The following is an 11,892-nucleotide window of genomic DNA, read 5'->3' as shown; positions in this document are numbered from 1 at the left end:
GGTTCTGAGCAGTTGACCGTTGGAGACCTTTGTCTTCTAGCTGCACCGGACAGTTCGGTGCCTTCTGACTTTTGCGCTTCTGACTCTATCGCGGCACTGTTGCGTACTATTCCTTTTGCAGAGTCGACCGTTGGCGCAGAGAGTCGTTGCTCCGGTGGCACACCGGACAGTCCGGTAGCACACCGGACAGTCCGACGAATTATAGCGGAGCGCGCCTCCATTTTCCCGAGAGTGGCTGGTTCAACTCTGTACGGCCATGGGGCACCGGACACTGTCCGGAGCGCCATTTTTCAACACACTCAAGTCCTTTTGCTCCAATTAAATTGTGTCCCTAACTTGATTTCTTTCTTGGTTTATGTTGAACCTTATGCACCTGTAATACATGAATTCTAGACAAACTAGTTAGTCCATGTGTTTGTGTTGGTCGTCAACCACCAAAAATAATTATAGGAAATGGTTAACCCTATTTCCCTTTCAACCTTCATCATCACTACTGCTATCATCACTAGAGGATGGAATACTCATTTTACCTCTTGCCATAAGGCACTTGTGTGATAACCGTGATAAGGACTGGTGGCCGCGCATCCTTGCAGGTTCATCTTCGCTCGAAGTATTGAAAGTCGCCTAGAGGGGGGTGAATAGGGCGAAACTGAAATTTACAAAGTTAATCACAACTACAAGTCGGGTTAGCGTTAGAAATATAATCAAGTCCGTGAGAGAGGGTGCAAAACAAATCGCAAGAGAATAAAGAGTATGACAAGCGGATTTGTTTTACTGAGGTTCAGTTCTCGCAAACCTACTCCCCATTGAGGTGGTCACAAAGACCGGGTCTCTTTCAACCCTTTCCCTCTCTCAAACGGTCCCCTGGACCGAGTGAGCTTCTCTTCTTAAATCAATTGGGAATCAAACTTCCCGCAAGGACCACCACACAATTGGTGTCTCTTGCCTTGCTTACAAATGAGATGATCGCAAGAAAGAATGAAAGAAGGAAGCAATCCAAGCGCAAGAGCTCAAAAGAACACAACAAATCTCTCTCACTTAACACTAAAGCTTTTGTGGAATTGGGAGAGGATTTGATCACTTGGGTGTGTCTTGTATTGAATGCCTAGCTCTTGTAAGTAGTTGGAAGGTGAGAAACTTGGATGACTTGAATGTGGGGGTGGTTGGGGTATTTATAGCCCCAACCACCAAACTAGTCGTTTGGTGGAGGCTGTCTGTCGCATGGTGCACCGGACAGTCCGGTGCGCCAGCCACGTCACCAGGCCATTGGGTTATGACCGTTGGAGCTCTGACTGCAGTGCCCGCCTGGATGTCCGGTGGCACACCGGACATGTACTGTAGAGTGTCCGGTGTGCCATCTCGCGCGTGCCTGACTTCTGCGCGCTCTGGCGTGCATTAATTGCTTCTGCAGGTGACCGTTGGCGCGAAGTAGTCGTTGCTCCGCTGGCTCACCGGACAGTCCGGTGTGCACCGAACATGTCCGGTGAATTATAGCGGAGCGGATTCCCGAAGCTGGCGAGTTCAGAGTCGCTCTCCTCTGGAGCACCGGACACTGTCCAGTGGTACACCGGACAGTCCGGTGAATTATAGCGAAGCGCCTCTGGGAATTCCCGAAGGTGTGAAGTTTGGCTTGGGGTCCCCTGGTGCACCGGACACTGTCCGGTGGCACACCGGACAGTCCGGTGCGCCAGACCAGGGCTGCCTTCGGTTATCCCTTGCTCTCCTTTTTGAACCCATTTCTTGGTCTTTTTATTGGCTAAGTGTGAACCTTTTGGCACCTGCATAACTTATAGACTAGAGCAAACTAGTTAGTTCAATTATTTGTGTTGGGCAATTCAACCACCAAAATCATTTAGGAAATAGGTGTAAGCCTAATTCCCTTTCAATCTCCCCCTTTTTGGTGATTGATGCCAACACAAACCAAAGCAAGTATAGAAGTGCCTAAATGAACTAGTTTGCATAATGTAAGTGCAAAGGTTACTTGGAATTGAGCCAATATAAATACTTATAAGATATGCATGGATTGTTTCTTTCATTTCAACATTTTGGACCACGCTTGCACCACATGTTTTGTTTTTGCAAATTCTTTTGTAAATCCTTTTCAAAGTTCTTTTGCAATATAGTCAAAGGTAAATGAATAAGATTTTGTGAAGCATTTTCAAGATTTGAAATTTTCTCCCCCTGTTTCAAATGTTTTTCCTTTGACTAAACAAAACTCCCCCTTAATGAAATCCTCCTCTTAGTGTTCAAGAGGGTTTTAAGATATCAATTTTTGAAAATACTACTTTCTCCCCCTTTTGAACACAATAGGATACCAATTTGAAATTTACCAGTTGATAGTTTTTAAAATTAGGTGGTGGTGCGGTCCTTTTGCTTTGGGCTCATGCTTTCTCCCCCTTTGGCATAAATCGCCAGAAACGGAGTCATTAGAGCCCTGTTGTAACTACTTTCTCCCCTTTGGCAAATAAAACACGAGTGAAGATTATACCAAAGACGGAGAGATGCTCGGAGCGACGGCGAAGGATGAGTTATGGAGTGGAGTGGAAGCCTTTGTCTTCGCCGAAGACTCCAATTCCCTTTCAATACTCCTATGACTTGGTTTGAAATTCACTTGAAAACACATTAGTCATAGCATATATAAAAGAGACATGATCAAAGGTATACTTACGAGCTATATGTGCAAGACATCAAAAGAAATTCCTAGAATCAAGAATATTTAGCTCATGCCTAAGTTTGTTAAAAGTTTGTTCATCAAGTGGCTTGGTAAAGATATATGCTAATTGTTCCTTAGTGTTAATATATGCAATCTCGATATCTCCCTTTTGTTGGTGATCCCTTAAAAAGTGATACCGAATGGCTATGTGTTTAGTGCGGCTATGCTCAACGGGATTATCCGCCATGCGGATTGCACTCTCATTATCACATAGAAGTGGAACTTTGGTTAATTTGTAACCATAGTCCCTAAGGGTTTGCCTCATCCAAAGTAGTTGCGCGCAACAATGACCCGCGGCAATATACTCGGCTTCGGCGGTAGAAAGAGCTACGGAATTTTGCTTCTTTGAAGCCCAAGACACCAAGGATCTTCCCAAGAACTAGCAAGTCCCCGATGTGCTCTTTCTATTAATCTTACACCCCGCCCAATCGGCATCCGAATAACCAATTAAATCAAAAGTGGATCCCCTAGGATACCAAAGCCCAAACTTAGGAGTATAAACTAAATATCTCAAGATTCGTTTTACGGCCGTAAGGTGAGCTTCCTTAGGGTCGGCTTGGAATCTTGCACACATGCATACTGAAAGCATAATATCCGGTCGAGATGCACATAAGTAGAGTAAAGAACCTATCATCGACTGGTATACCTTTTGATCCACGGACTTACCTTCCGTGTCGAGGTCGAGATGCCCATTGGTTCCCATGGGTGTCTTGATGGGTTTGGCATCCTTCATCCCAAACTTGCTTAGAATATCTTGAGTATACTTCGTTTGGCTAATGAAGGTGCCCTCTTGGAGTTGCTTCACTTGAAATCCCAAGAAGTACTTCAACTCCCCCATCATAGACATCTCGAATTTTTGCGTCATGATTCTACTAAATTCTTCACATGTAGACTCGTTAGTAGACCAAATATAATATCATCAACATAAATTTGGCATACAAACAAGTCATTTTGAAGAGTCTTAGTGAATAAAGTAGGATCGACCTTTCCGACTTTGAATCCATTAGTGATAAGGAAATCTCTAAGGCATTCATACCATGCTCTTGGGGCTTGCTTGAGCCCATAAAGCGCCTTAGAGAGTTTATACACATGGTTAGGGTACTCACTATCTTCAAAGCCGGGAGGTTGCTCAACATAGACCTCTTCCTTGATTGGTCCGTTGAGGAAGGCACTCTTTACGTCCATTTGATAAAGCTTGAAGCCATGGTGAGTAGCATAGGCTAATAATATACGAATTGACTCAAGCCTAGCTACGGGTGCATAGGTTTCACCGAAATCCAAACCTTCGACTTGGGAGTATCCCTTGGCCACAAGTCGAGCTTTGTTCCTTGTCACCACACCATGCTCGTCTTGCTTGTTGCGGAATACCCATTTGGTTCCTACAACATTTTGGTTAGGACGTGGAACCAAATGCCATACCTCGTTCCTAGTGAAGTTGTTGAGCTCCTCTTGCATCGCCACCACCCAATCTGAATCTTGAAGTGCTTCCTCTACCCTGTGTGGCTCAATAGAGGAAACAAAAGAGTAATGCTCACAAAAATGTGCAACACAAGATCTAGTGGTTACCCCCTTATGAATGTCGCCGAGGATGGTGTCGACGGGGTGATCTCGTTGGATTGCTTGGTGGACTCTTGGGTGTGGCGGCCTTTGTTCTTCATCCTCCTTGTCTTGATCATTTGCAGCTCCCCCTTGATCATTGTCGTCATCTTGAGGTGGCTCATTTGCTTGATCTCCTCCTTCATCAACTTGAGCCTCATCCTCATTTTGAGTCGGTGGGGATGCTTGCGTGGAGGAGGATGGTTGATCTTGAGCATTTGGAGGCTCTCCGGATTCCTTAGGACACACATCCCCAATGGACATGTTCCTTAGCGCGATGCACGGAGCCTCTTCATCACCTATCTCATCAAGATCAACTTGCTCTACTTGAGAACCGTTAGTCTCATCAAACACAACGTCACAAGAAACTTCAACTTGTCCAGAGGACTTGTTAAAGACTCTATATGCCCTTGTGTTTGAATCATATCCTAGTAAAAAGCCTTCTACAGTCTTAGGAGCAAATTTAGATTTTCTACCTCTTTTAATAAGAATAAAGCATTTGCTACCAAAGACTCTAAAATATGAAATATTGGGCTTTTTATCGGTTAGGAGTTCGTATGATGTCTTCTTGAGGATTCGGTGTAGATATAACCGGTTGATGGCGTAGCGGCGGTGTTGACCGCCTCGGCCCAAAACCGATCCGAAGTCTTGTATTCATCAAGCATGGTTCTTGCCATGTCCAAAAGAGTTCTATTCTTCCTCTCCACTACACCATTTTGTTGTGGGGTGTAGGGAGAAGAGAACTCATGCTTGATGCCCTCCTCCTCAAGGAAGCCTTCAATTTGAGAGTTCTTGAACTTCGTCCCGTTGTCGCTTCTAATTTTCTTGATCCTTAAGCCGAACTCGTTTTGAGCCCGTCTCAAGAATCCTTTTAATGTCTCTTGGGTATGAGATTTTTCCTGCAAAAAGAACACCCAAGTGAAGCGAGAATAATCATCCACAATAACTAGACAGTACTTACTCCCGCCGATGCTTATGTAAGCTATCGGGCCGAATAAGTCCATGTGTAGGAGCTCCAGTGGCCTATCAGTCGTCATGATGTTCTTGTGTGGATGATGAACACCAACTTGCTTCCCTGCTTGGCATGCGCTACAAATCCTGTCTTTCTCAAAATGAACATTTGTTAATCCTAAAATGTGCTCTCCCTTTAGAAGCTTATGAAGATTCTTCATCCCGACATGGCCCAGTCGGCGGTGCCAGAGCCAACCCATGTTAGTCTTAGCAATTAAGCAAGTGTCGAGTTCAGCTCTATCAAAATCTACTAAGTATAGCTGACCCTATAACACTCCCTTAAATGCTATTGAATCATCACTTCTTCTAAAGACAGTGACACCTACATCAGTAAAGAGACAGTTGTAGCCCATTTTGCATAATTGAGATACAGAAAGCAAATTGTAATCTAAAGAATCTACAAGAAAAACATTGGAAATGGAATGGTCAGGTGATATAGCAATTTTACCCAATCCTTTGACCAAACCTTGGTTTCCATCCCCGAATGTGATAGCTCGTTGGGGATCCTGGTTTTTCTCATAGGAGGAGAACATCTTCTTCTCCCCTGTCATGTGGTTTGTGCACCCGCTATCGATGATCCAACTTGAGCCCCCAGATGCATAAACCTACAAAACAAGTTTAGTTCTTGACTTTAGGTACCCAAATGGTTTTGGGTCCTTTGGCATTAGACACAAGAACTTTGGGTACCCAAACACAAGTCTTTGACCCCTTGTGCTTGCCCCCAACATATTTGGCAACCACCTTGACGGATTTGTTAGTTAAGACATATGATGCATCAAAAGTTTTAAATGAAATGTCATGATCATTTGATGCACTAGGAGTTTTCTTCTTAGGCAACTTAGCACGGGTTGGTTGCCTAGAACTAGATGTCTCACCCTTATACATAAATGCATGGTTAGGGCCAGAGTGAGACTTCCTAGAATGAATTCTCCTAATTTTGCTCTCAGGATAACCGACAGGGTACAAAATGTAACCCTCGTTATCCTGAGGCAAGGGAGCCTTGCCCTTAACAAAGTTGGACAATTTCTTAGGAGGGGCATTAAGTTTGACATTGTCCCCCTTTTGGAAGCCAATGCCATCCTTAATGCCAGGGCGTCTCCCACTATAAAGCATACTACGAGCAAATTTAAATTTTTCATTTTCAAGTTCATGCTCGGCAATTTTAGCATCTAATTTTGCTATATGATCATTTTGTTGCATAATTAAAGCCATGTGATCATGTATAGCATTAATATCAACATCTCTACATCTAGTGCAAATAGAAGTATAATTAACGATAGATGTAGAGGGTTTGCAAGATTTTAATTCTACAACCTTAGCATGCAATATATCATTTTTACTTCTAGGGTCGGAAATTGTAACATTGCAAACATCTAGTTCTTTAGCCTTAGCAAGCAATTTTTCATTTTCAATCCTAAGGCTAGCAAGAGTAACATTTAATTCTTCAATCTTAGCAAGTAAATCAACATTATCATCTTTAAGATTGGGAATTGAAACATTACAAGCATTTGAATCAACCTTAGCAACTAAACTAGCATTTTCATTTCTAAGGTTGTTGATAATATCATGGCATGTGCTTAGCTCACTAGTTAATTTCTCATATTTTTCAACTTCTAGAGCATAAGCATTTTTAACCTTAACATGTTTTTTGTTTTCCTTGATTAGGAAGTCCTCTTGGGTGTCCAAGAGGTCATCCTTCTCATGGATGGCACTAATTAATTCATTTAACTTTTCTTTTTGTTGCATGTTTAGGTTGGCAAAAAGGGTACGTAAATTATCTTCCTCATCACTAGCATTATCATCACTAGAGGACTCATATTTAGTGGAGGATTTAGATTTAACCTTCTTCTTTTTGCCGTCCTTTGCCATGAGGCACTTGTGGCCGACGTTGGGGAAGAGAAGACCTTTGTTGATGGCGATGTTGGCGGCATCCTCGTCGGAGGAGGAGTCAGAGGAGCTCTCGTCCGAGTTCCACTCGCGGCATACATGGGCGTCGCCACCCTTCTTCTTGTAGTATTTCTTCTTCTCCCCTTCTTGTCGTCGCCCCTGTCACTGTCACTAGAAATAGGACATTTTGCTATAAAGTGACCGGGCTTACCACACTTGTAGCAAACCTTCTTGGAGCAGGGCTTGTAATCTTTCCCCCTCCTTTGCTTGAGGATTTGGCGGAAACTCTTGATGACGAGCGCCATTTCCTCATTGTCGAGCTCTGAGGCGTCGATTGGTTGTCTACTTGATGTAGACTCCTCCTTCTTCTCCTTCTTTGCCTTGAATGCAACCGGTTGTGCCTCGGATGTGGAGGGATCATCTAGCTCATTGATTTTCTTTGAGCCCTTGATCATATACTCAAAGCTCACAAAATTCCTGATTACTTCCTCGGGAGTCATTAGTGTATATCTAGGATTACCACGAATTAATTGAACTTGAGTAGGGTTAAGGAACATAAGTGATCTAAGAATAACCTTAACCATCTCGTGGTCATCCCACTTTTTGCTCCCGAGGTTGCGCACTTGTTTCACCAAGGTTTTGAACCGGTTGTACATGTCTTGTGGCTCTTCTCCTTTGTGAAGCCGGAAGCGACCAAGCTCCCCCTCGATCGTCTCCCGCTTGATGATCTTGGTTAGTTCATCTCCCTCGTGCACGGTCTTGAGCACGTCCCAAACTTCCTTGGCGCTCTTTAATCCTTGCACCTTGTTATACTCCTCTCGACTTAGAGAGGCGAGGAGTATAGTTGTGGCTTGGGAGTTGAAGTGCTCGATTTGGGCCACCTCGTCCTCATCATAATCCTCATCCCCTACGGATGGTACCTGTGCTCCAAACTCAACAACATTCCATATACTTTTGTGGAGTGAGGTTAGGTGAAATTTCATCAAATCACTCCACCTAGCATAATCTTCACCGCCAAAGGTTGGCGGTTTGCCTAATGGAACGGAAAGTAATGGAGTATGTTTAGGAATGCGAGGGTAGCGTAGGGGGATCTTACTAAACTTCTTGCGCTCATGGCGCTTAGAAGTTACGGAGGGCGCGTCAGAGCCGGAAGTGGAAGGTGATGAAGTATCGGTCTCGTAGTAGACCACCTTCCTCATCTTCTTTTTCTTGTCGCCACTCCGATGCGACTTGTGGGAAGAGGCTTTCTTCTCCTTTCCCTTCCCCTTTTTGCGGGACTCTTCCGATGAAGCCTTCCCGTGGCTTGTAGTGGGCTTGTCGCCGGTCTCCATCTCCTTCTTGGCGTGATCTCCCGACATCACTTCGAGCGGTTAGGCTCTAATGAAGAACTTGGCTCTGATACCAATTGAAAGTCACCTAGAGGGGGGGTGAATAGGGCGAAACTGAAATTTACAAAGTTAATCACAACTACAAGCCGGGTTAGCGTTAGAAATATAATCAAGTCCGTGAGAGAGGGTGCAAAACAAATCGCAAGAGAATAAAGAGTGTGACAAGCGGATTTGTTTTACCGAGGTTCGGTTCTCGCAAACCTACTCCCCGTTGAGGTGGTCACAAAGACCGGGTCTCTTTCAACCCTTTCCCTCTCTCAAACGGTCCCCGGACCGAGTGAGCTTCTCTTCTCAAATCAATTGGGAATCAAACTTCCCGCAAGGACCACCACACAATTGGTGTCTCTTGCCTTGCTTACAAATGAGATGATCGCAAGAAAGAATGAAAGAAGGAAGCAATCCAAGCGCAAGAGCTCAAAAGAACACAACAAATCTCTCTCACTTAACACTAAAGCTTTTGTGGAATTGGGAGAGGATTTGATCACTTGGGTGTGTCTTGTATTGAATGCCTAGCTCTTGTAAGTAGTTGTAAGGTGAGAAACTTGGATGACTTGAATGTGGGGGTGGTTGGGGTATTTATAGCCCCAACCACCAAACTAGCCGTTTGGTGGAGGTTGTTTGTCGCATGGTGCACCGGACAGTCCGGTGCACACCGGACAGTGTCCGGTGCGCCAGCCACGTCACCAGGCCGTTGGGTTCTGACCCTTGGAGCTCTGACTGCTGGGCCCGCCTGGATGTCCGGTGGCACACCGGACATGTACTGTAGAGTGTCCGATGCGCCATCTCGCGCGTGCCTGACTTCTGCGCGCTCTGGCGCGCATTAATTGCTTATGCAGGTGACCGTTGGCGCGAAGTAGCTGTTGCTCCACTGGCTCACCGGACAGTCCGGTGTGCACTGGACATGTCCGGTGAATTATAGCGGAGCGGATTCCCGAAGCTGGCGAGTTCAGAGTCGCTCTCCTCTGAAGCACCGGACAGTCCGGTGAATTATAGCGAAGCGCCTCTGGGAATTCCCGAAGGTGCGAAGTTTGACTTGGGGTCCCCTGGCACACCGGACAGTCCGGTGCGCTAGACCAGGGCTGCCTTCAGTTATCCCTTGCTCTCCTTTTTGAACCCATTTCTTGGTCTTTTTATTGGCTAAGTGTGAACCTTTTGGCACCTGCATAACTTATAGACTAGAGCAAACTAGTTAGTTCAATTATTTGTGTTGGTCAATTCAACCACCAAAATCATTTAGGAAATAGGTGTAAGCCTAATTCCCTTTCAAGTATCATCCCAAGTTCTGACACTTGTTAGCGCCTTGCTTTTGCTCCTCCCCTTTTCGGGTTCGGCCATAGTTGGACAGTTGTCCCTGAAGTGGCCCTTCTCCCCGCATGCGAAACATCCACTCTTTCTTTGCTTTTTATTGTCAATGTTAAAGAGAAGATCCTCGACCTGTAGGGGCACACCCATTAGATTAATCTTGCGGATCATCCCCGTTAGCTTTTTGACGCGTCAGATTGTTTCTTCATCCTCGGAGGATGATGTTGATGGTTGATTATCTTCATCATCATCACTTTCTTCTTCTTCCTCTTCTTCACTTGAGGAACTTAGAGTGGGAGCCTTCTTTTTACCCTTCCTTTCATCACATGCAAAAGCATATGGCCTTGAGTAAGTTGGCTCCTCTCCCCGATACATTTTTCACGACATCTCAAAGGACGTGATTTTCCCAATCACAATGGTCGGGGTCATTGTACTCAAGTCCTCCATGTTGTGAAGAATAGTGATGATCCTCCCATATCTTTGTTGTGGTAGCAGGGAGATAATCTTCCTCACAATGTCCGCATCACCTAGCTTATTAATGCCAATAGAATTGAGCTCATTTATAATTAGATTCAAACGAGAATACATGTCTCTAACAAGCTCATTATCCTTCATAGTTGTCTCCTCTCGGACGCTCCCGCCATCTCCACTAACGAGCTTCCGGCCGAAACGCCGCGGGCCTCGTACCTTCGGTACACGTTGGTGACCGTGACACAAACTCGGTTGTCACGATCTCGTAAGACTTTCGCCCCACTCGGTACAATTACAGCGGCTCGCACAAGAGCCGAGGGGTTGTGTGGTTTATCTAAACTCACTCAACTAACTAGGAATCACCTAGAGCAAGCGCTAAAGCGGTCTAACTAACCTAAGCACTTCGCAAAGCACCTATGCTAATCACTGAGTGATTATATTAAGCACTTGGATGTATGAGCACTTGAAAATGTCTACAATATGCCTTGGTATGTTGCTTGGGCTCCCACACCTTGAAATGCCGGTTGGGGTGGTATTTATAGGCCCCAACACAATTCTAGTCATTGGAGAAAAGTTGCTGCTCTCTGCGGCACACCGGATAGTCCGGTGCCCCTGTCCGGTGCGTCTAGCCGTTGGATCTGACACCGCAGGTGACCGTTGGCACTACAGACTTTCACAAAGGACATTCCGGTGCCTTCTCTCCACCAGTGCCACCTGAAACTAGCCATTGGGCTACAGTTCCTTGGTGCACCAGACAGTCTGGTGTCCTCGACCGGACAGTCCATCCATGGAAACACTATTCTTTGTTTCTTGAACTTAGCTTGATACTTGTTGATCTTCACTTGTGATCTTCATAATCTCTTCTTTTGAGGTGCTGCTTTCCTCATTGCCTTAGTCCAAGTAACCTTAGCATCCTGTGAACTACAAACATAAACACTAGCAAACACATTAGTCCACATGTTATGTTGATCATCAAACACCAAAATCTATTGAGCCAAATGACCCGGGGTCCATTTTCCTTACACCAGCCTGGTGCACTAGATCTCTCTTTCTCTCGTAGGAAGCAGGTCTCCTCTGTAAGGTTCCTCCCTTCAAATATAAAAGGGAAGGGCCTCCCCTTCCTTCAGACACACTCACATGTTGTAACACAATCCAAGGCAATACTACGATCAGCACTACACTGGACTAGTGTCACACCCGATTTTGGAAGGCAAACCAAATGCGAACCATGTACGTGTCAGGATCATAAATTCCCATACACAACGATTACATAAATGACTCATCATAGCACAATGCTTCGAATGGCAATAAAGAGTAAGTAATAATATTACAGATTAGAGTCATTTACATAATATATATCAAAGTGCACATAATAGAAACGTAGCCAATGTAAACAAACCCACGATAGGCAGCTGGCTGGGGGAGGTCGGTAGCCTAATCCTCGAACTCATTGAAGTCCTGGAACTCCTAGAGATCCGCCTCGACGCCTTCTTCTTCTTCTTTACATTAGCATAGGTTGCACCA

Source organism: Zea mays, chromosome 4, assembly GCF_902167145.1.
Source record: "Zea mays cultivar B73 chromosome 4, Zm-B73-REFERENCE-NAM-5.0, whole genome shotgun sequence".
NCBI lineage: Eukaryota > Viridiplantae > Streptophyta > Magnoliopsida > Poales > Poaceae > Zea > Zea mays.
The sequence above is the reverse complement of the archived record's forward strand: the minus strand, read 5'-3'. Positions refer to the sequence as shown.